At 45.0% G+C, this 8,671-nt stretch overlaps 1 long non-coding RNA gene across 1 annotated transcript; it reads left to right on the forward strand.

Moving 5' to 3' along the window:
- The first annotated feature begins 364 nt into the window (after nucleotides 1–364).
- LOC129409824 (uncharacterized) lies at nucleotides 365–6,430 on the forward strand. Its single transcript, XR_008632602.1, has 3 exons — nucleotides 365–645; nucleotides 4,690–4,734; nucleotides 5,989–6,430. It is a non-coding gene; the product is annotated as an uncharacterized LOC129409824 (long non-coding RNA).
- The last annotated feature ends 2,241 nt before the right edge of the window (nucleotides 6,431–8,671 follow it).

The following is an 8,671-nucleotide window of genomic DNA, read 5'->3' on the forward strand; positions in this document are numbered from 1 at the left end:
AAAAGGCATGTAAAATTGCATTTAAAAAAAATCCGCGAAACAGCGAGACCACGAAAAGGTGAATCATGATAGAGCGAAAACCAGGTCTAAACCAGAACTGACCCAGATCTAAACCAGGTCCATTTTTGTTGTAAAATCCTGCACTCGGCTCCACTTTTCTCATGTTGGACATTTTTCTGATGAGGGTGTCACGGTCAACAGTCAAAACGATCGTCCTTTAAGAGCGTTTGGAAAGAGACAAGTCTTCATTTGTGCTGCTCTGGTGGGAGGGGCCACGTACAGAGACGCTGGAGACGCTGCTGTGATAAACACCACACAAAATTAACACCATTTTAATAGAAAATATCATTAAAATATTTGAGTAGAAAATCAGCCGAGGGACAGATTAAAGGTCTTGGAGGGTCGGATCCGGTCCACGGGCCGGATGTTTGACACCCCCACTGTAGACGAAGACAGACAGTCTGTGTTGGTGATGTTTTCTCGATCATCACAGTTTTGTGTTCTTCATTCTCTCCACATGAAACACAAAAGTAACTGGTGAATTTTATTTGATTATTTTTCTTGTGTTTTCTGCTCAGCCTTTTCAGGTCCAGTTTCCTGCAGCAAACGGCGAAGAGGCTCGTCCAGACTATGACAACGAAGAAGGTACGATCGACTATGATGCTCATGGTGACCCTCTGCTCCTCTGAAACTCTCCTCTGCTCCTCTGAAACTCTCCTCTGCTCCTCTCTTCATCCTCTCCTCTCTCTTCATCCTCTCACCTTCTCCTCTTCATCCTCTGACCTTCTCCTTCAACCTCTGACCTTCTCCTCTTCATCCTCTGACCTTCTCTCTTCATCCTCTGACCTTCTCCTCTTCATCCTCTCACCTTCTCCTCTTCATCCTCTCACCTTCTCTCTTCATCCTCTCACCTTCTCCTCTTCATCCTCTCACCTTCTCCTCTTCATCCTCTCACCTTCTCTTCTTCATCCTCTCACCTTCTCTCTTCATCCTCTCACCTTCTCTCTTCATCCTCTCACCTTCTCCTCTTCATCCTCTCACCTTCTCTCTTCATCCTCTCACCTTCTCTTCTTCATCCTCTCACCTTCTCCTCTTCATCCTCTCACCTTCTCCTCTTCATCCTCTGACCTTCTCCCTCTTCATCCTCTGACCTTCTCCTCTTCATCCTCTGACCTTCTCTCTTCATCCTCTGACCTTCTCCTCTTCATCCTCTGACCTTCTGACCTTCTCCTCTTCATCCTCTGACCTTTCTCTCTTCATCCTCTGACCTTCTCGTCTTCATCCTCTGACCTTCTCCTCTTCATCCTCTGACCTTCTCCTCTTCATCCTCTGACCTTCTCCTCTTCATCCTCTGACCTTCTCTTCTCTTCATCCTCTGACCTTCTCCTCTTCATCCTCTGACCTTCTCTTCTTCATCCTCTGTTCCTCTGACCTTCTCTTCTTCATCCTCTGTTCCTCTGACCTTCTCTCTTCATCTCTCTGTTCCTCTGACCTTCTCTTCTTCATCCTCTGACCTTCTCTCTTTTCATCCTCTCACCTTCTCTCTTCATCCTCTGACCTTCTCTTCTTCATCCTCTGACCTTCTCTTCTTCATCCTCTGACCTTCTCGTTTCTTCTGATCCTCTGACCTCTCGTCTTCATCCTCTGACCTTCTCGACCTCTTCATCCTCTGACCTTCTCCTCTTCATCCTCTGACCTTCTCTCTTCATCTCTGACCTTCTCCTCTTCATCCTCTGACCTCTCTTCTTCATCCTCTGACCTTCTCTTCTTCATCCTCTGACCTTCTCCTCTTCATCCTCTCACCTTCTCTCTTCATCCTCTGACTCTCTTGACCTTTTCTTCATCCTCTCACCTTCTCTCTTCTTCATCCTCTCACCTTCTCTCCTCTTCATCCTCTGACCTTCTCTTCTTCATCCTCTGACCTTCTCTTCTTCATCCTCTGACCTTCTCTTCTTCATCCTCTGACCTTCTCTCTTCATCCTCTGACCTTCTGGTCTTCTCCTCTGACCTTCTCCTCTTCATCCTCTGACCTTCTCCTCTTCATCCTCTGACCTTCTATTCTTCATCCTCTGACCTTCTCGTCTTCATCCTCTGACCTTCTCTTCTTCATCCTCTGACCTTCTCGTCTTCATCCTCTGACCTTCTCGTCTTCATCCTCTGACCTTCTCTTCTTCATCCTCTGACCTTCTCTTCTTCATCCTCTGTTCCTCTGACCTTCTCTTCTTCATCCTCTGACCTTCTCTCTTCATCTCTCTGACCTTCTCTCTTCATCCTCTGACCTTCTCTCTTCATCCTCTGACCTTCTCGTCTTCATCCTCTGACCTTCTCTTCTTCATCCTCTGACCTTCTCTTCTTCATCCTCTGACCTTCTCGTCTTCATCCTCTGACCTTCTCGTCTTCATCCTCTGACCTTCTCTTCTTCATCCTCTGACCTTCTCTCTTCTCCTCTGACCTCTCTCTCTCTTCATCCTCTGACCTTCTCGTCTTCATCCTCTGACCTTCTCTTCTTCATCCTCTGACCTTCTCCTCTTCCTCTGACCTTCTCCTCTTCATCCTCTGACCTTCTCTTCTTCATCTTCTGACCTTCTCTGACCTTCTCCTCTTCATCTCTCTGACCTTCTCTTCTCATCCTCTGACCTTCTCCTCTTCATCCTCTGACCTTCTCCTCTTCATCTCTGACCTTCTCTTCTTCATCCTCTGACTTCTCTCTTCTTCATCCTCTGACCTTCTCCTCTTCATCCTCTCACCTTCTCTTCTTCATCCTCTCTGACCTTCTATTCTTCATCCTCTGACCTCTCTCTTTCATCCTCTGACCTTCTCTTCTTCATCCTCTGACCTTCTCCTCTTCATCCTCATCCTCTGACCTTCTCTCTTCATCTCTGACCTTCTCCTCTTCATCCTCTGACCTTCTCTCTTCATCCTCTGACCTTCTCTCTTCATCCTCTGACCTTCTCTCTTCATCCTCTGACCTTCTCCTCTTCATCCTCTGACCTTCTCCTCTTCATCCTCTGACCTTCTCTCTTCATCCTCTGACCTTCTCGTCTTCATCCTCTGACCTTCTCTCTTCATCCTCTGACCTTCTCTTCTTCATCCTCTGACCTTCTCCTCTTCATCCTCTGACCTTCTCTTCTTCATCCTCTGACCTTCTCCTCTTCATCCTCTGACCTTCTCCTCTTCATCCTCTGACCTTCTCTTCTTCATCCTCTGACCTTCTCTTCTTCATCCTCTGACCTTCTCTCTTCATCCTCTTCTCTTTCTCTTCTCTCTTCATCCTCTGACCTTCTCTCTTCTTCATCCTCTGACCTTTCTCCTCTCTTCATCCTCTGACCTTCTCTCTTCATCCTCTGACCTCTCACCTCTCATCCTCTGACCTTCTCTTCTTCTCCTCTGACCTTCTCTCCTTCATCCTCTGACTTCTCCTCTTCATCCTCTGACCTTCTCTCTTCATCCTCTGACCTTCTCTCTTCATTCCTCTGATCTCTCTGACTCTTCTTTTCTCTGACCTCTCTCTTCATCCTCTGACCTTCTCGTCTTCATCCTCTGACCTTCTCCTCTTCATCCTCTGACCTTCTCTTCTTCATCCTCTGACCTTCTCGTCTTCATCCTCTGACCTCTCTCTCTTCTCTCTTATCCTCTGACCTTCTCTTCTTCATCCTCTGACCTTCTCCTCTTCATTCCTCTGACCTTCTCTTCTTCATCCTCTGACCTTCTCCTTCTTCATCCTCTGACCTTCTCTTCTCTTCATCCTCTGACCTTCTCTCTTCATCTTCTCTGACCTTCTCTCTTCATCCTCTGACCTTCTCTTCTTCATCCTCTGACCTTCTCTTCTTCATCCTCTGACCTTCTCTCTTCATCCTCTGACCTTCTCCTCTTCATCCTCTGACCTTCTCCTCTTCATCCTCTGACCTTCTCTTCTTCATCCTCTGACCTTCTCGTCTTCATCCTCTGACCTTCTCGTCTTCATCCTCTGACCTTCTTCTCTCATCTTCATCCTCTGACCTTCTCTCTTCTTCACCTCCTCTGACCTTCTCCTCTTCATCCTCTGACTGACCTTCCTCTTCTCTCATCTCTCTGACCTTCTCCTCTTCATCCTCTGACCTTCTCCTCTTCATCCATCTCTGACCTTCTCCTCTTCTCCTCATGACCTTCTCTTCTTCATCCTCTCACCTTCTCTCTCTTCATTCTGACCTTCTCGACCTTTCTCCTCTTCTTCATCCTCTGACCTTCTCGTCTTCATCCTCTGACCTTCTCCTCTTCCTCCTCTGCTCTGAAACCGGAACTGAGACCAGGACTTAAACCAGGACCGAAAATGGTTTAGTCCTGGTTCAGTCCGTTCACTGAAACATCGAAAACTAAAAAAAAAAAATCAAATAAGAAGAAAATTGTTTTTTTGTTTTATTTTTGGTTTTATTTTGAAAAATGAACAAATTCACCCACTTACTTCAGAATTAAGTTTAATCATGAATAATCATTTTCATGTGTTTACATGAACTTTTTAATTCAGGATATAATTATTTTTATTCCGATTAAAACTTTAATGTAAAGTGTGTCACTTTTTCTTGACCATCACAGTTTTGTATTTTTCATTCTCTCGATTTGAAACAGACGGACGTGTGGGGAGTGTCTTGCTCAAGGGCAAAAGTAACTGGTGAATTTTATTTTATTATTTTTCTTGTGTTTTCTGCGCAGACGATATAGAAGATATGTTCAACGATGAATACAGTGGAGATAATGGTGACCCTCTGCTCCTCTGACCTCCTCCTCTTCATCCTCTCATCCTCTCACCTTCCTTCTTCATCCTCTTCACCTCCTTCTCCTCTCTTCTCTTCTCATCTCACCTTCTCCTTTCTCACCTTCTCTCTTCATCCTCTCACCTTCTCTCCTTCATCTCCTTCTCACTCTCTCCTTCTCTCCTCTCACCTTCTCATCCTCTTCACCTCCTCTCCTCTCTCTTCCTCACCTCCTCTCTCACCTCTCACCTTCTCATCCTCTCACCTTCTCTCTCTCCTCATCCTCTCACCTCTCACCTTCTCCTTCATCCTCTCACCTCTCCTTCTCTTCACCTCTCTTCTCCTCTCTCCTCTCATCCTCTTTCACCTCCTCTCCTCTTCATCATCCTCTCACCTCTCCTCTTCTTCTCTCACCTCTCTCTCATCCTCTCACCTCTCACCTCTCATCTTCTCATCCTCTCACCTCTCTCTCTCATCCTCTCACCTTCTCCTCTTCATCCTCTCACCTTCTCTCCTCTTCATCCTCTCTCCTCTCACCTCTCTCTCATCCTCTCTTCTCTTCATCCTCTCCTCTCTCACCTTCTCACCTTCTCATCCTCTCTTCTCCTCTTCACCTTCTCTCTCTACCTCTCTCTCTTCATCCTCTTTCATCCTCTCACCTTCTCTCTCTCATCCTCTCTTCTCTCCTCTTCATCCTCTCATCCTTCTTCTCATCCTCTCCTCTCATCTCTCTTCTTCTTCTCTCTCTTCATCCTCTCTCCCTCTCTTCTCTCTTCATCCTCTCCCTCTTCATCCTCTCACCTCTCCTCTTCATCCTCTCACCTTCTCTTCTTCATCCTCTCACCTTCTCCTCTTCATCCTCTCACCTTCTCCTCTTCATCCTCTCACCTTCTCTCTCTTCATCCTCACCTCTCCTCTCACCTTCTTCTCTCTTCATTCCTCTTTCCTCTCACCTTCTCTCTTCTCACCTCTCTCTTCCTCTCATCCTTCTCTTCTTCATCCTCTTCTTCTCTTCTCCTCTCACCTTCTCCTCTTCATCCTCTCATCTCTCTCATCCTCTCATCCTTCTCCTCTCATCCTCTCATCCTCTCACCTTCTCTCTCTTCATCCTCACCTTCTTCATCCTTCATCCTTCTTCACCTTCACCTTCTCCTCTTCATCCTCTTCATCCTCTCATCTTCTTCATCCTCCTTCATCATTCCTCTCCTTCTCCTTCATCCTGTCACCTTCTCCTCTTCATCCTCTGTTCCTCTTACAGAAGATGACGGTTCTTCTCAGGATGTGCCCAGGAGTTCCGGAGCGTCGGTCCACGTCGGCGTCTGCCTCCTCCTCTTCCTCGCCTTCACTCAGAAGATGCTTTTCTGAAACATCTGAAACTACGGCTCAAAAAATAAACCCAAGAAAACGTCACAGAAATCAGCGAAAAACAAATCCAGTTATGAAGCGAATCCTCAACGAACGTGACGTCATCTGGCAACAAAATGCTTGGTTCCACCTTGTGACATCATCAACTAAAGATCTTATTGGCTTTTTTTCCATTCCTTACACTTCCTATATAAAAACAAAATAATAACCTCACAGGAAGTTATAATCTGTGTGTCATTTGTTCGTTTGTTTTTCAAAATAAAACCAAAAATAAGAAAATGAAAAAAACAACAATTTTCTTCAATATTTGTCACCAAAACCAAAATGAAAAAATAAAATAAATAAAAAAACAGATAATGATTCATTTTTTCAGTTTTTGATTTTGTGTTTAAATGAAAAATGAAAAAAAAAAAAAAACTGAAAACGGACCAGGAGTAAACCAGGACTGAACCAGGCCAGGAGTAAAACAGGTCTAAACCAGGACTAAGCCAGATCTAAACTAGGACGAACACTCTGCTCCATGGACTTGGGGTTCTCTCTCATGTCCAAGATCAGTCCTGGTTTAGTCCTGGTTTAGACCTGGTTTAGTCCTGGTTTAGTCCTGGTTTAGACCTGGTTTAGACCTGGTTTAGTCCTGGTTTAGTCCTTGTTTAGACCTGGTTTAGAGTCCTGGTTTAGTCTGGTTTAGTCCTGTTTATCCTGGTTTAGTCCTGGTTTAGACCTTTTAGTCCTGATTTAGTCCTGGTTTAGACCTGGTTTAGTCCTGGTTTAGTCCTGGTTTAGACCTGGTTTAGTCCTGGTTTAGACCTGGTTTAGTCCTGGTTTAGACCTGGTTTAGACCTGGTTTAGTCCTGTTTAGACCTGGTTTAGTCCTGGTTAGTCCTGGTTAGTCTGGTTTAGTCCTGGTTTAGACCTGGTTTAGTCCTGGTTTAGACCTGGTTTAGTCCTGGTTTAGTCCTGGTTTAGTCCTGGTTTAGTCCTGGTTTAGTCCTGGTTTAGTCCTGGTTTTAGTCCTGGTTTAGACCTGGTTTAGTCCTGGTTTAGTCCTGGTTTAGTCCTGGTTTATTTAGTCCTGGTTAGACCTGGTTTAGTCCTGGTTTAGTCCTGGTTTAGTCCTGGTTTAGACCTGGTTTAGTCCTGGTTTAGTCCTGGTTTTAGTCCTGGTTTAGTCCTGGTTTAGTCCTGGTTTAGTCCTGGTTTAGTCCTTTAGTCCTGGTTTAGTCCTGGTTTAGTCCTGGTTTAGTCCTGGTTTAGTCCTGGTTTAGTCCTGGTTTAGTCCTGGTTTAGACCTGGTTTAGTCCTGGTTTAGTCCTGGTTTTTTTAGTCCTGGTTTAGTCCTGGTTTTAGTCCTGGTTTAGTCCTGGTTTAGTCCTGGTTTAGTCCTGGTTTAGTCCTGGTTTAGTCCTGGTTTAGTCCTGGTTTAGTCCTGGTTTAGACCTGGTTTAGACCTGGTTTAGTCCTGGTTTAGTCCTGGTTTAGTCCTGGTTTAGTCAGGGATTGTTCCCACTACAAAAAATCCCACTACACACTGTTAATTAATAACAATAATACACAGTAATAATAATAATAATAATAATAATAATAATAATAATAATAATAATAATAATACAGTTAAATACAGTAATAATCATTTAAATTCTCGCAGCTGCTCTTTACAGATGCAGGTCAGTGACACCAACTCTAAATCTGATTGGTCGAAGCGACAGTTTCACGAACATTTATGTCGTGTTCGAGTTCCCGCAGAAGCTCTGTGACTCTGACTCTGCCCGGCAACAGATGATGCTGAAATGTGATTGGTCAAATATTTAAACATGAAAACCCACGTGTGGAAGCAGCACAAACGTCGGAAAAACTCTGCAAAGGAAGAGGACGGAACATTTGGACACTGACCTTAACATCGGTCAGAGATTTTTTTGAGGCCAGCAGAGAAGGACTTGACAGGACCTGACGTTGTTTCACACACTCACCCCACGAACAGAAACACAGTCACTTTTTTTGTTGTTTTGTGAACTATAATTGAATACAAATGTTTATTTATTGGATGTTCGGACCCTGAGGACGGCCGCAACAAAAAGGAGGAGGCCACAGGTCGGACTTTAAAATAAAATCCTCTGACCATTAAACACTGGGCCCTCGTCGCTCGTATCTAAAGATCGTTTCCTGTCAGAGGTTCTGGGCGTTTCTACTGAGAAAAAGAGAACATGTTTTTTATTTTAGCCTGAGCAGAGAGTCAGAAAACCGCAGAGACGCCGAGAGCTGCTGCAGGAGCGACAGGCCGCGGCTTCTAGAAGTGTGAAAGCTTCTGTGGTGAGAGCGACTTCCTGTGACTGAAACGAGAGCTCACGAACGTAAAAAACACACAAACACACACAAACACAACGGCAGCGCGGGTTTAAACGCGACGCACGCTGCAAACTGCACTTTTCACATCTTTTCTCCATGTTCTGGTCGTTTCTTCTTTCTGACCCTCTGAACTTTACTTGGACTGATTCATGTTTGAGGAAATTTTAATCTTTTATTTTCAAGACGCCGTTTCGGTCGAGCTCCTCCCCCAGTGGTACGAGCCGCTGTGACGG

Source organism: Boleophthalmus pectinirostris, unplaced genomic scaffold (assembly GCF_026225935.1).
Source record: "Boleophthalmus pectinirostris isolate CB_2022bp ecotype Guang Dong unplaced genomic scaffold, ASM2622593v1 HiC_scaffold_20, whole genome shotgun sequence".
Lineage (NCBI taxonomy): Eukaryota > Metazoa > Chordata > Actinopteri > Gobiiformes > Gobiidae > Boleophthalmus > Boleophthalmus pectinirostris.